Source organism: Primulina eburnea, chromosome 13 (assembly GCF_022965805.1).
Source record: "Primulina eburnea isolate SZY01 chromosome 13, ASM2296580v1, whole genome shotgun sequence".
In the NCBI taxonomy this organism is placed as follows: Eukaryota; Viridiplantae; Streptophyta; class Magnoliopsida; order Lamiales; family Gesneriaceae; genus Primulina; species Primulina eburnea.
Genome location: NC_133113.1, coordinates 10,260,923 through 10,277,009, shown reverse-complemented (window position 1 = coordinate 10,277,009; position 16,087 = coordinate 10,260,923). Strand labels below are relative to the sequence as shown.

The following is a 16,087-nucleotide window of genomic DNA, read 5'->3' as shown; positions in this document are numbered from 1 at the left end:
ATATGTGAATAACCGTATTGTTGTGCCGAATGTTTCAGATTTGAGACAGCGGATATTAGCAGAAGCGCACAGCAGTCATTTTAGCATTCATCCTGGTGGTAGGAAAATGTATAATGATTTGAAGACACAGTATTGGTGGAAACAGATGAAATCTGATATTACTGAATTTGTAGCCAAGTGTCTGAATTGCCAACAGGTGAAAGCAGAAAGAAAGAAACCAGGAGGATTGTTACAAAGTTTGTCTATTCTTGAATGGAAATGGGATCACATTTCCATAAATTTTGTGACGTAGTTACCGAGATCCTCCAGAAGTTGTGATGCGATTTGGGTCGTGATTGATCGATTGACCAAATCTGCATGCTTTATTCCATACAAGATGACATACAGACATGACCAGATGGCCGATATCTATGTCAGAGAAGTGGTCAGATTGCAGGGAGTGCCGAAGTCGATTGTTTCAGACCATGATCCTCGGTTTACTTCGCACTTCTGACAGAGTTTACAGCATTACATCTGAGTACCGCATATCATCCATAAACTTACAGACAGTCAGAGCGGACGATTCAGACATTGGAAGATATGCTTAGAGCTATAGTGCTTGATTTTAGCACTAATTGGCAGGATGCATTGCCAGTTTGTGAGTTTTCGTACAACAACAGCTATCAAACGAGTATTGAGATGGCTCCTTTCGAAGCGTTGTACGGAAAGAAATGTCGATCCCCTCTTTATTGGGATGATATCTCTGAAGTTCCTCAGACTAGACCTGATATGATCAGAGATATGACGGAAAAAGTGAAGCTGATTTTGAAAAGAATGAAGGCAACTCAAGATAGACAGGCCAAATATGCCAACATCAAACGACGACTGTTGATATTTGAGGCAGGAGACCGAGTATTTTTGAAGATTTCACCTTTCCGAGGAGTTGTCAGATTCGTCAAGAAAGGAAAATTGTCTCCATGATACATTGGGCCGTATGAAATTCTTGAGAAGATAGGAGATCGTGCCTATCGACTCGCATTGCCGCCTTCATTATCAGGAATACATGATGTCTTTCATGTATCATTATTGCGAAAGTACATGACAGATGCTTCACATGTCATCCAACCAGACGAGGCCGAGCTTGACGAGACATTGAGCTATTTCAAGAAGCCGATTCAGATTCTCGATCAGAAAGAAAAACAGCTCAGAACAAAGACAATTCCGCTTGTGAAGGTGCAGTGGACTAGTCATGGAATCGAAGAAGCTACCTGCGAGACTGAGTCAGACATGAGACAGAGATTTCCAGAGTTATTTAATTGATGTGAGTTTTCTATTCAGTATTCTGTTATATACATTTCCTTCTTATTGATACGATTTGATTACCTGGGATTTCGGGGACGAAATCGTATTTAGGGGGAAGAAATGTAATGCTCGGGATTTTATTTGATAATTTTCGATTATTGATTTATAAATTGCTGTAATTATGGACGTAAAGGATCGGACCGGGAACGACGAGAAAATACATGAAATGTGTGCGAGGAACAGTACCCCTCGTGCATATGCGCGACACTGATGCGCGCATATGCGCGAATGTGGGGACCCGGGCTCTAACTCAGTTCTTTTTGGGATTAATCGGATCATTGTTCAAAAATACGGGTCAAAATTTTGCTTCTAACATTAAATCAAATGTATATAACTCAAGCACAAGATAGTTCTATATTTATTTTATTACAACAAACATAATATACATGTCTTGTTTCCTCCATATTCTACAAACCAGTATTTAAATACAGTACATGTCAAAAGTATAACTACTAGTTCATCTGCTACGCCCGTGATCACCATGTTATGTCCATCTCTCATCTCTGTCGTGACCATGATCCTGCCCCACCTGTTGTTATGCACACATACAGACATAACAACAGCCGGAAACTCCGGTGAGAACAAATCCCAGTATAAAAAATGTATGCATGCTGATACATAATCATAAATCAGGAATGAAAGCAATAACAATAGGCTCCATAGTCTATGAAACCAATCTATATAAGCATGCAATTCAAATCAAATCATGTGTTGACTCGACTCAACTCTAATTCTATGGATCCCGGTGTGAATAAGACGTCGCTGTTTGCCACCTACCCTCCCAATCGTGGTGACGATACGTCTTTTTCCTAGACTTCGGTTATGTCTGTATCGAATGTCTACAATCGGAGGAAGCCTGCTCCTATGCGTCGATACACCGAACGTCTAGAAGTTTGGCAAATCTGCCAAACACTCTCCTATCTTAAATGCATTAATATACATCTATAAATGCATCCTCATATCAAAAGATTTGAATATAAATCTATAAACAAATCATAATCATATCAAAAGATCAACAACAATTCTAGTATGTGATTTGGTTGGGAAACTCAAATTAAATCTCATTTGAGTTGTGTCTTCCCCAAACAATACATGAATTATACCTTCTTTGTCGTATAATCGTCGTCGTAGTCGAAGTCCTGTTCCCAAATTTACCAATACAAATCTGAAATGGCATAATCAATGTGTATTCTATCAAACTTCTACTCAATTCAACACATATATGAATTGATAATCAATCTCGATACAAATCGACGGTACAACGGCATAATCCTGCGATACCGATCAACTCACATATCAATATACAATAACAATAACTCATACTCTTCATCATAGACATATATCGATTATGATATTTGCATATTCCCAATTCTATACATGTTGAAAATCATATCAATAGCATAACACATTCGTTCTTCGATTCGTTTACAATTCTACGATCCTCATAATCATGGGAACACATAATAGAAATCAAATCTGAGTTCTCCCAACATATATATTTCGAACCATGCTGGAATTGAACCATACTTACATCCTCTTGTAGTCCTTGACGAAATGATCACGGAAATGAACTCGTATCGAAAATCGGACAACTAGATCATTCAAAATTACAAGTCTAAGATCTAAAGGAATTGAAGTTTTCTCCTTGGATTCCCTCGGTGATATCTGCTGAAGAATGAAGGAAGTAAAGACACATATATGTGAATGCATGGCAAGGGACAAGTGTTATTATTTTTTAGTAAACACGTAAGACCGCGGGTGCGGTGGCTTCATCAGCGCGGGTGCGCTCAACTCACGGCATGTCTTTTAATTTTCTAAAATTGCCGACTGCGGGTGCGGTGCTTCTAGACCGCGGGTGCGGTGACCATAATGTCAAAATAGGTACTCTACTGGACATCTACCGCGGGTGCACTCCTTCTTGGACCGCGGGTGCGGTGACTCCACTGCAGCAGCACCGCAGGTGCGTTCTTTCTGGCACCGCGGGTGCGGTGTGGCTAATGTAAAAATGGCCAACTTTCTGTCCATCAACCGCGGGTGCACTCTTTCTTGGACCGCGGGTGCGGTGACCCTACTATAAAAATGACCAACTTTCTGTCCATGCACCGCTGGTGCGGTATCAAAAGGGGCGCGGGTGCTGTCTCCCCTTCATGCAATATTTCATCTTTGCATTTTATCTATAAACAATCTAGGGTATTACATTTCTCCCCCTCTTAGATATAAGTTCGTCCTGGAACTTGAAATCAATCAATCAAAGCGAGTAACAACAACATTATAATCAAAAGCTGAATAAAATACTCACATCATGAGAATAACTCGGGATGTCTCTGTCTCATATCTGCTTCTGTCTCTCAAGTCGCTTCCTCGATACCATGACGACTCCACTGGACTTTCACTAGCGGAATAGTCTTCGTTCTGAGCTGTTTCTCTTTCCGATCAAGAATCTGTATCGGTTGTTCAATATAACTCAACTTTTGATCCAGCTCAGCTTCGTCAGGTTGAATGACATGAGAATCATCAGGCATATATTTCCGCAACATCGATACATGAAAAACGTCATGTTTTCCGGATAAAGAAGGAGGAAGAGCCAGTCGATATGCTCGATCGCCAATCATTTCAAGAATCTCGTACGAACCAATGTATCTCGGAGAAAACTTCCCGCGTTTTCCAAATCTGACAACGCCTCTGAAAGGAGAAATTTTCAAGAACACTTTGTCTCCTTGTTCAAATACTAACGGTCTATGTCTGACATTGACATACTTGGCTTGTCTATCCTGTGCCGTCTTCATTCTCTTCTGAATTGTCTTTACTTTCGCAGTCATCTCACGGATCATATCAGGCCCAAGTTCTGGTACCTCAGATATATCATCCCAGTATAGAGGAGATCTGCACTTCTTACCATATAATGCAACGGTGCCATCTCTATGCTCGTTTGGTAGCTGTTGTTGTACGAGAATTCACACAACGGTAGTGAATCTTGCCAACTAGTGCCAAAGTCTAGCACTACAGCTCTCAACATGTCTTCTAAAGTCTGGATAGTCTGCTCTGACTGTCCATCTGTCTGGGGATGATAAGCAGTACTTAGGTGCAATGTCGTACCTAAAGCCTGATGCAAACTGTGCCAAAAGTGTGAAGTGAATCGGGGATCACGATCTGATACGATAGACTTCAGCACACCATGTAATCTGAATACCACTCGGATATATATCTCAGCCATCTGATCATGTCAGTATGTCATTCTGTATGGAATAAAACACGCTGATTTGGTTAATCTGTCAATAATGACCCAAATCGCGTCACAGCCTCGGGATGATCGAGTTAACTTCGTGACGAAATCCATGGAAATGTGATTCCATTTCTATTCTGGAATAGACAAACTCTGAAGTAAACCTCCGGGCTTCTTTCTCTCAGCCTTCACTTGTTGGCAATTTAAGCACTTGGACACAAATTCTGCAATATCGGCCTTCATCTTTTTCCACCAGAATTGTGTCTTCAAATCGTTGTACATTTTTCGACCTCCAGGATGAATGCTAAACCGACTACAGTGATCTTCTGACAGAATCTGATGTCTCAAATCTGAAACATCTGGCACTACAAGACGGTTATTCACGTACAAAACATGATCATGTACCTGATATTCTGATAAATGCCCTGATCGGACCATCTGAATCGACCTCTGAACATTCTGATCTGTTCTTTGGGCTTCTTTGATTCTCATAATCAAGTCTGGCTCAACTTGAATCGTAGCAAGTCGTAATGGTCTATAATCTGTATCAAAGACTAATCCAGACAAACAACAATCTTCAACTAAATTCGAAACACCTATCGTTGATAAGGATAAAGAACATAACTTTCGTCTCAAGGCATCTGCTGCTACATTTGATTTCCCTGGATAGTATTTGATCTTGCAATCAAAGTCCTTCAACAAATCGAGCCATCTACGTTGTCTCATATTCAATTCTGACTGAGAAAACAAGTACTTTAGGCTTTTATGATCAGAATAGATCTCAAATTTCTCGTCATAAAGATAATGACGCCAAATCTTCAGTGCAAATACGATAGCCGCCAATTCAAGATCATGAATGGGGTATCGAATCTCGTGTGGCTTCAGCTGTCTAGAGGAATATGCGATCACATGACCTCGTTGCATAAGAACACACCCCAGCCCTCTGTGAGATGCATCACAATATACAACAAAATCTCCAGTACCTGAAGGAATCATCAAGACAGGTGCACTAGTCAACCTCTTCTTCAACTCTAGGAAGCTAGACTCACACTCCTCAGACCACACAAACGGCCCATTCTTCTGTGTCAACTGGGTAATCGGCTTCGCAATGCTGGAGAAATCTTTAATGAATCGTCGATGATAACCTGCCAGACCCATGAAACTGCTTATATCTGGTACAGAAGTCGGTCTAGGCCAACTGATTACATCTTCAACTTTACTCGGATCTACAGAAATACCGTCTCCAGATATTATATGACCCAAGAAGACAACATGTCTCAGCCAAAACTCACACTTTGACAGTTTAGCATATAATCTTTCATTTCTCAATGTTTGCAACACAATTCTCAAATGATCAGCATGCTCAGTCATACTCTTGGAATACACCAGAATATCATCAATAAAAACAATCACAAATTCATCCAAGTACCTCTGAAAGACTCGGTTCATTAATCCCATAAACACCGCCGGAGCATTCGTTAAACCGAAAGGCATGACAATAAATTCATAGTGTCCATACCTCGTTCGAAACGCTGTCTTCGGTATATCTACATCTCGAACTCTCAGCTGGTGATACCCAGACCTCAAATCAATCTTGGAATAGATAGATGATCCCTGCAACTGATCAAATAAGTCGTCGATACGAGGCAAAGGATACTTGTTCTTTATCGTTGCCTTGTTCAGTTGTCTATAATCTATACACAATCTCATAGAACCGTCTTTCTTGTGCACGAATAGCACTGGAGCGCCCCAAGGAGATACACTAGGTCTGATATATCCCTTGGCTAGAAGATCTTCTAGTTGTGCTTTCAATTCTTTCAGCTCTATCGGCGCCATCCTATATGGAGCTCTCGAAATAGGGACGGTACCTGGAATGAGATCAATACTAAAATCTACCTCTCGAGCTGGAGGTAACCCTGGAATCTCGTCAGGAAATACATCTGCAAACTCCCGTACTACTGGCAAATCTACCAATGCCGTGCTCGATTTCTGTAGATCTACAGAATAGATAAGAAACCCTTCTGCTCCTTTCTGCAACAATCTACTCATAGTCAGAGCAGACACTAAGGGAATCCGAGATCTAGAACCCTTACCGTAGAATTTCCATTCCTCTGTCATTTCAGGTCTGAATCTGACAATCTCGTGAAAACAATCTATGGTAGCTCTGTACTTAGTCAACATGTCAATCCCGACAATACAATCAAAATCAGATAAAACAAGTACAATACAGTCTAAATCGATCTCATGCCCCTCAAACTTTAGTATGCAATGTCTAACTGAAGTCACAGATATCAAACCACTTCCCAACGGAGAAGAAATAGACACTACAGTAGACAATGACTCTACAGGCAATGCATGTGTCAATGCAAAACGTTCTGATATGAATGTATGTGATGCACATGTATCTTTAAATACATATGCAGGATAACCGCAAAGAAAACAGTTACCTGCAATTACATCGTCTGGTGCATCTTGGGCTTGCTCCTCCGTCAAAGCAAATACCTGAGCCTGTTGTCTGGGAGGTTGGCTCACCGTCTGGCCACCTCTGGCTCTAGGCTGGGACTGTGTAGGCGGGGGTTGGAAGGAATGGACAGACGAAGCTTGCCTCTCGGGCTGAGTCACTGATGCTGATGACCCTGCACTCTGAAATCTCTGGGTACCTCTCTGGGGACAGACTCTGGAAAAGTGTCCCTGTTGCCTACAGATATTGCATCGACCCATCACTCCCTGACACTGCTCAGTGGCATGCCTACCTCCACAAAAACTACAATACACTCCTGTATAGTCTGAACTCTGGCCAAGACCTCTCTGTCTTGACCCACTGGAGCTCGACGAACTGCTCCCTGACTTCTTAAACTGTCTGCCCTTTGCTTTCAGAAAATCCTTCTTGCCACTACTGCTTCCACTATCAAATCGAGGAGGAGGTGGTGGAAACTGCACGGCGTGCTGTGGCTGCCTCTGACTCTGAACACTATAAGAAGCCCCTCGCTGCCTAATCAAGCCAGCCTATGCTCCTTTCGCTCTGTTCAGTGCATCAGAAAAAGTATTGGGTCGTCCCGTGTTCACCAAAGTAAAGATGTCAAGATTTAAGCCATTGATGAACTGATCGGCGACCGCTTCATCATTTCCTGCCACGTGGGGTGCAAACCGAAGCAAGGAAGAAAACTTGGCAACATATTCTTCAATGTTCAATTGCCCTTGTCGTAGATTTGCAAATTCTACCCCTTTATCTTTTCGATATGATACTGGAAAGAAACGTTGATAAAATTCATCTTTAATTACTTTCCAAGTAATATCGATACCTCGGTGTTCTAAGGCTCTTTTTGTGGTCAACCACCAGCTTTTCGCAACTTCTTGTAACTGATGCCCGATTAGTTTCACTCTTCGTTCGTCTGTATAGGCAAGAGATTCAAACAGCATCTCTACATCGTCTAGCCAGATCTCGCAGTCCACTGCATTTTCTGTCCCTTTCAGAGTCGTTGGTCGAAAAGACTGGAACCGTTTCAACAAAGTCTCCATTGGTGTAGCAATCACATCCATCTAAGTACCGGACGTACTACCCTGTTCTGGCACCTGACTTGCAGCCGGTTGTGGTATTATTCTAGGCGGCATATCTGATATTCAAACAGGTTAGTACACAGTCTATACAAGCTGTCTCAGCCCTCCTCTGATCATATACCTCTGATTCAGAATCGGTTCTGATTCAGGCTTGACTATCACATGCTGCAATCAACTCCGATAACAATACAACACGTAATAGGGAAAGCAATAAATCAGCTAGCATATCAAAAGCAAGGAAGATGACTCGATCTACCCCGATCATTCTATTCTATCTCAATCTACAGAACCTACTGCTCTGATACCACCTGTTGTGGGGACCTGGGCTCTAACTCAGTTCTTTTCCAGATTAATCGGATCATTGTTCAAAAATAGGGGTCAAAATTTTGCTTTTAACATTAAATCAAATGTATATAACTCAAGCACAAGATAGTTCTATATTTATTTTATTACAACAAACATAATATACATGTCTTGTTTCCTCCATATTCTACAAACCAGTATTTAAATACAGTACATGTCAAAAGTACAACTATTAGTTCATCTGCTACGCCCGTGATCACCACGCTATGTCCATCTCTCATCTCTGTCGTGACCCAGATCCTGCCCCACCTGTTGTTATGCACACATACAGACATAACAACAGCCGGAAACTCCGGTGAGAACAAATCCCAGTATAAAACATGTATGCATGCTGATACATAATCATAAATCATGAATGAAAGCAATAACAATAGGCTCCATAGTCTATGAAACCAATCTATATAAGCATGCAATTCAAATCAAATCATGTCTTGACTCGACTCAACTCTAATTCTATGGATCCCGGTGTGAATAAGACGTCGCTGTTTGCCACCTACCCTCCCAATCGTGGTGACGATACGTCTTTTTCCTAGACTTCGGTTATGTCTGTATCGAATGTCTACAATCGGAGGAAGTCTGCTCCTATGCGTCGATACACCGAATGTCTAGAAGTTTGGCAAATCTGCCAAACACTCTCCTATCTTAAATGCATTAATATACATCTATAAATGCATCCTCATATCAAAAGATTTGAATATAAATCTATAAACAAATCATAATCATATCAAAAGATCAACAACAATTCTAGTATGTGATTTGGTTGGGAAACTCAAATTAAATCTCATTTGAGTTGTGTCTTCCCCAAACAATACATGAATTATACCTTCGTTGTCGTATAATCGTCGTCGTAGTCGAAGTCTTGTTCCCAAATTTACCAATACAAATCTGAAATGGCATAATCAATGTGTATTCTATCAAACTTCTACTCAATTCAACACATATATGAATTGATAATCAATCTCGATACAAATCGACGGTACAACGGCATAATCCTGCGATACCGATCAACTCACATATCAATATACAATAACAATAACTCATACTCTTCATCATAGACATATATCGATTATGATATTTGCATATTCCCAATTCTATACATGTTGAAAATCATATCAATAGCATAACACATTCGTTCTTCGATTCGTTTACAATTCTACGATCCTCATAATCATGGGAACACATAATAGAAATCAAATCTGAGTTCTCCCAACATATATATTTCGAACCATGCTGGAATTGAACCATACTTACATCCTCTTGTAGTCCTTGACAAAATGATCACGGAAATGAACTGGTATCGAAAATCGGACAACTAGATCATTCAAAATCACAAGTCTAAGATCTAAAGGAATTGAAGTTTTCTCCTTGGATTCCCTCGGTGATATCTGCTGAAGAATGAAGGAAGTAAAGACACATATATGTGAATGCATGGCAAGGGACAAGTGTTATTATTTTTTAGTAAACACGTAAGACCGCGGGTGCGGTGGCTTCATCAGCGCGGGTGCGCTCAACTCACGGAATGTCTTTTAATTTTCTAAAATCGCCGACCGCGGGTGCGGTGCTTCTAGACCGCGGGTGCGATGACCATAATGTCAAAATAGGTACCCTACTGGACATCTACCGCCAGTGCACTCCTTCTTGGACCGCGGGTGCGGTGACTCTATTGCAGCAGCACCGCGGGTGCATTCTTTCTGGCACCGCTGGTGCGGTGTGGCTAATGTAAAAATGGCCAACTTTCTGTCCATCAACCGCGGGTGCGGTGACCCTACTATAAAAATGACCAACTTTCTGTCCATGCACCGTGGGTGCGGTATCAAAAGGGGCTCGGGTGCGGTCTCTCCTTCATGCAATATTTCATCTTTGCATTTTATCTATAAACAATCTAGGGTATTACAGAGAAGTAGGCAGAGGACCTCGCACATATGCACGGAGGGCGTGCACGCATATGCACGAGCATGTGGGATTGACAATGCCAAGTCCAGAGAACCTCGCGCATATGCGCGATGATGGTGTGCGCATATGCGCGAGCTGCCGAGAAGTTAAACGCGGAGACCAGTTGGTCTCGCGCATATGCGCCGGTGTAGGTCGCGCATATGCGCGAGACGTGCTGTACAAATGTGAAGCCACCCGTACTTTGCCATGCATATATAATATATAATTCTTCATTTCCTTGGAACGACAGCAAGAAAACGGAAAGAAGGTTTCAGAGAATTGTGAAAAATCCTTACGCATTTATATTTCGATTCGTCTGTCTGATTTTCGATCCGACTTCAATATTGAGTTTCTATCGACGCAGGCTACAACTGGACGTAAGTTTCTTATGTTTTTGGTATGATTTGAAATTATGGTATTGCCAGAATCAGTTAGGATTCATATATGATGTTCTTGACATGTTAGACATCGTAGAATCGAAGTCAGATTGAGAAACAGATTGATTATGGAATTGTTATGATTTTTTAGAATATATCGATTGATATTGGACAGATTTGAATTATGAATTGATTACATATTGTATTGGATATCAGCTATGGATTGTAATTGTTATCTGCTGATGTTGTATTGACCGAGATATCGAGATTGTTCCGTTATGCCGTTGGTTTGGAGTTAAATCCAGATTGGTATTGATTTGAGCAGTATATTAATATGGTACTGTTGATATTGGCCTTGCCAGATTTAGTGTTGAGAGACTTGGAATTCCAAACAGGAACGTCATCAGAACTGTAATAAAAGAAAGGTATAAGTCAATGTGGTACCGGGAGAACGACTCGAGTATGATATAATTGAGTTTCCCTAAATCACATACTTATTGTTACTGTGTGCATTGATTTGAAATGATATGATTTTTCTATTGATTTATAGAGAGCATGTATTAGACGAGTGATCTTATGACACAGGTGCCAGATAGTGATGGAATCATCACTGGCACATTGTCACAGGATAATGATTTGGCGAAAGTGCCAAAGTTTGTGACGGATAGGTCAAGACACCGGATGTTTGGTTATATCGATGTTTAATAGAATTGGAGTTTCTTCTATTACTGATATTCGATATGGAATACCAGCGTCTGAAAATCGGGATCCCTAGACTAGGATTGAGTCTAGTCTGAGACGTGGAGTCACGAGTATAATTGACGATTTTATATTGGTTATGTTTCAGATTTTGATACATGTTACTGATATCTGTTACATGCTTTTACATTGTTTATATGATTGCATGATTCATTGATCTATACTGGGATGTATTTCTCACCGGAGTTATCCGGCTATTGTCGTCTTTGTATGTGTGCGTGGCAACAGGTGGGACAGGATCGGGGTCGAGGAGATGAAGAGAGAGATCGTGATTAGAGTGGAGACTACGGACCTTGATTAGAGTTAGGGTTTGGACACTTGATATTTAGTTGTTAAACCTTAGTTTGAATGATTTTATATAGTACAAGACTTGTACTTTAATACTGACATGTATATTAAAATGTATTCCATTACGTTCCGCATTTAATACTGTATTTTAAAAAAAAATTATACCATGTTTATTATAATTGATTAAATTGTCCCAATGATGATTAAGAACATGATTAGCGTCCGGGTCCCCACAGTAGGTACCGTGGCCTACAATTCTCATTTGATAGAAGACTTCCAATCGAGTGATATATTGATCCATGGGCACGAAATGTGTAAATTCCATGTGTACTGATAGGACTCGTTTTTACGTGTTTTTAGTGTGGTTTTGAGTCGCGTTCATGCATCATATTAGTTTGTTTTAGTTGAATTTTGCATTTTTTTAGCATTATTTAGCATTTGACTGATCTCGTGTATTCTGTGGTTATTTTGTAGGAATTGAACCAAAAAGTGGGAGAAACTTTGGCATAATATCGAAGAGGTCTCGCTGGGGCGGTCACTTTTGACCGCCCCAGCGAGCATGGTGGTCTGGCCGAGGATTATTTTGCGCAAGTGTCTCGCTAGGGCGGTCAAAAGTGACCGCCCCAGCGACACCAGGGACATGCTCGAGGAAGCTTATTCGAGGACCTCTTGCTAGGGCGGTCAAAATATACCGCCCTAGCGAGAAGCGAGATTGAGAAAGATTTGTTTCAAAATTTCTAGGGACTCTATCCTACACCAAAACCTAACACACGAGATCAGTAGCCGTTTTTGATCTTTTATCAGACTTTTCATCATTTTTCTGGGAGAGGAGGCTAGGAGCAAAGGAGATTTCGAAGACCTCGAGATTTCCACGCGTCGTGGCCGTCATCCATCGTCATCTTTAGTATTTTCATTATTCAGTATTTTATTTCTTACATTGATTGTTGGTTTTTATCATTAATTTCAGTAGCTAGACTCTAGATTTGTTGGGATTTGAGGGGATCCTACCCCGTACTCGGTGTTTAACATTATTTCTCGACGTTTTTTATTAGTGATTTGTTTATGCTATTGTTCGTTCTTGTTTCAATCGAAGCCTAGCTAACTTCCTTGATTATTTCATGTTGTTGATGATTTCGATAGAATAATCAACAATAGAAGCAAATAGTATAAACCACGGATTTACAATTTTAGTAGATATACGGAATTGGGTACGTGTCGATAGTGATAGTTCACCCGAATGAAAGCTAGTGGATTCTATAGAATGTAATGCAATCTTGAACTGTTAAATATTTGAGGACACTTGAGTACTGCATGTTTATGATTAGTATTAATATAGCTCGACAGAGTATATTAATTAGTCTAGGGAATTCCGTCGAAGGCACGAGTAAAAGTCGAGTGTAATTATTTAAACACGAGTGGTAGGTGAACTGCTAATTCCCAACAAATTCATTTCTCATTTGATTTAATCCAAATTAATCATTGCTTTCTTGAATACGTTTTCTTTGCATTTTAATTATTTTAGTTGTTTAATTTACATTAGTTTAATCATCAACTCATTTTATCGTTGCTAAAGAAATTTTACTTGAAAATAAAAATAGTGTAACGCAGTCCTTGTGGAACGATACTCGTATTCACTTACGTTTATTATAACTTGACTATCGTGCACTTGCGATATTTAAATCGAGCTTTCATTTATAAAATAAATTTTGGGATTATTCACTGTGCAAGTTTTGCTCGATCATGTACCAGTTGTTAAGGACTCATCTAAGTTGACTCCCATCGATGTAAAAGAGAAAACATGATTGTATACCCTTATGAATTGCCGAAAATGTCTGCCTTCCTCATTATCCGCAGCATACAACTCTTGCAATTCAATAGGAAAAGGGATATGATCCAAATTTGTATTTTCATTTCTACAGCAGAATTGTGATGTTTCACCATGAAACAATAGAGCTTGGCAATGCATACAAATTCTTGGGTCAGACAATTGCCATCGATAATTTCTCCCACTTTCACCAAAATTTCTTGCTAAGTTACGGTATCGACGTGGACGTGGATATCGTTGTATGTTAGTAATGACATTGTTTCACTGAAGTTAATTCCTGTAATATTGTTCAAATTAATTTTCAAACTAACAAATTAAAAAAGAAATAGTTGTTGGAAGATTGAATGAATAAGCTTCCTAGTTTATTTTTAAATCAATTTTTGAAACTTTTAAATGATTAAATATGTGTGCATAAAATTTTGAAAATTATATTAAAAAAAAATCAATCAAATGGTTCATGGAGTTTTATCAAAGTTAGTAAATAATACATTGAGAAATTGAGAGGGGAAATTGATGGCAGAAACAATAAAAAGAATTTTGTAACAGAAAATACACACATGTATGTCAGAAATAGGAAATGTAGTGAAACAATTATTGTAGCAAAGTAATACTTATTGATCCAACATATTTTGATTCAATTATTTGATTTTAATCGATTATATGCCGTTATATGTTGCATGAACTACCTACCTTGTTCATTGTTTTTATCATACAATTGTTGCAATACAATCGGAGATGAAATGCCACCTAATTTTGAGAGACCATTTTTGCATCACAATTTAGGTGTTTCATTATGAAAAATTAAAGCTTAACAATATAGACAAATAGTTGGTTTGTACAAATTTCATCAACCATTTTGTTGACTATTATTGAACTTTTTTGCTAGATTATGATATCGATGTCGACATAAATTGTGTTTATGAGCCCTAACAATAATGTTATTTTAATATTTATATATCATGCAGTTATATGTTGATTTCAGGTGCCTTATATTATACATAGATGACATAATGCAAAGTCATGAAAAAATTGTACATGTTACGTCAAAAGGAGTATTTGAATTTAGTAGATTACCTTGCTGATTTAAATCAGTTAGACGTTGACATGTGCTAGTACTCCCTTGCTCAAAATTTGATGTCATTGTTTGATAAGATAATGTCTGTATACGACACACTTGTCCAACAATAGTTGCGGTGATTCCTGACATTTAAAATGAATGTTAAATAATTAATTATTTTGTTGTTCAAATTATTAGATATGAAAAATATTTAAATGATGATGTTAAAATTAATAAATATTATAATTTTATTTATTACATGTGGTTGTAGTATCAAATATTGTTTTGCATATCGTATAATATAATATTTAAAAGAAATGTTTAAAATCGCTTGACTTTAAACATTGTAAATGAAATATACCATCTTGATTTGAAGAAGTTTCTGTTATTGCATGTGATGTGGTAGTCGTAGCCAAATTGTTGTCGATGAGAACTGAAAAATGTATAAGAGCGTTATATGTTTGTAGTAGAATAAATAAATAAATGTCTGAAATAATAATATAAACTAGCCACCGAGGCACACGCGTTGCGTGTGTCATGAATATATGAAGCTAATATATTAAAATTTCGTGATTTTACAACACCATGACAGTAATAAAAATTTGCACTTGATCCATGAAAAACAAAGGATTACAAAGCTTAAATAAATATGCAAAACTCAATTTGTTACCTCACATGATATATGTGTTGATCATAAAAAATAATATTCTTTTGAAGCAGTAATATCATATCATGTGAAATAATGATAAATTTCAATGTAAAATAAATAAACAAATAGTCAAAAAATTGTATAAAAAATATGAGAATATAATTAAACTAAAATTTATGAATATAAAAACCTAAAATTTGTCTCAAATGATTTTCCAAAAAAATATCAAAACTTCATCGAAATAAAATTTATTGAATATGAAAACCTCAAAATATGCGAGAGATTAGATCATAAGACCGTGAAGCTTGTAATAAATACATTATCACCTGCAATATAAAAACAAACAAACGAATGTGATATGAATACTAATATAAAGCAGCATAAAAATTCATAGACCATAAAATTATTCATTGTTAACAACAAACCAGATGGAGATGGGGTCGAGCAGATCTGATCCATTGAATTGAGTATGAAATATCAACAAATAACATGTTTGCAACCAGTATCCTTCGGCTTTTGAGTAAAAAGCACAAAATCAAAACCTAAAAAAAAATAAACTTAAACCAACAAACAGATAATCATAAATAATATGTTTAATCCATTATACATTAACCAAGTAATTTTTAAAATCGATTCAATAAATATAGAAATTGTAATATCCATGCGAAAAATAATTATCTCGGAGATGTGATAAGATAGATGATGAGAAATAGAT

General features: G+C 38.4%; 1 protein-coding gene across 4 annotated transcripts in view; it reads right to left on the bottom strand.

The window, feature by feature from the left end:
• Positions 1–16,087, bottom strand: part of LOC140809335 (uncharacterized) — a 38,143-nt gene that overhangs the window by 6,538 nt on the left and 15,518 nt on the right. Inside the window, exons 5-9 of one of the 4 annotated variants that reach the window (XM_073166928.1) lie at positions 15,798–15,914; positions 15,638–15,698; positions 15,085–15,156; positions 14,741–14,866; positions 8,604–8,734 (exon numbers count right to left, since the gene is read on the bottom strand). The gene's annotated coding sequence lies outside the window, so the exon portion shown is untranslated. Of the gene's footprint in view, positions 1–8,603; positions 8,735–9,306; positions 9,371–13,237; positions 13,944–14,740; positions 14,867–15,084; positions 15,157–15,637; positions 15,699–15,797; positions 15,915–16,087 lie in introns of those variants that run through there. The other 3 variants (XM_073166929.1, XM_073166927.1, XM_073166930.1) reach the window with 3 other exon arrangements.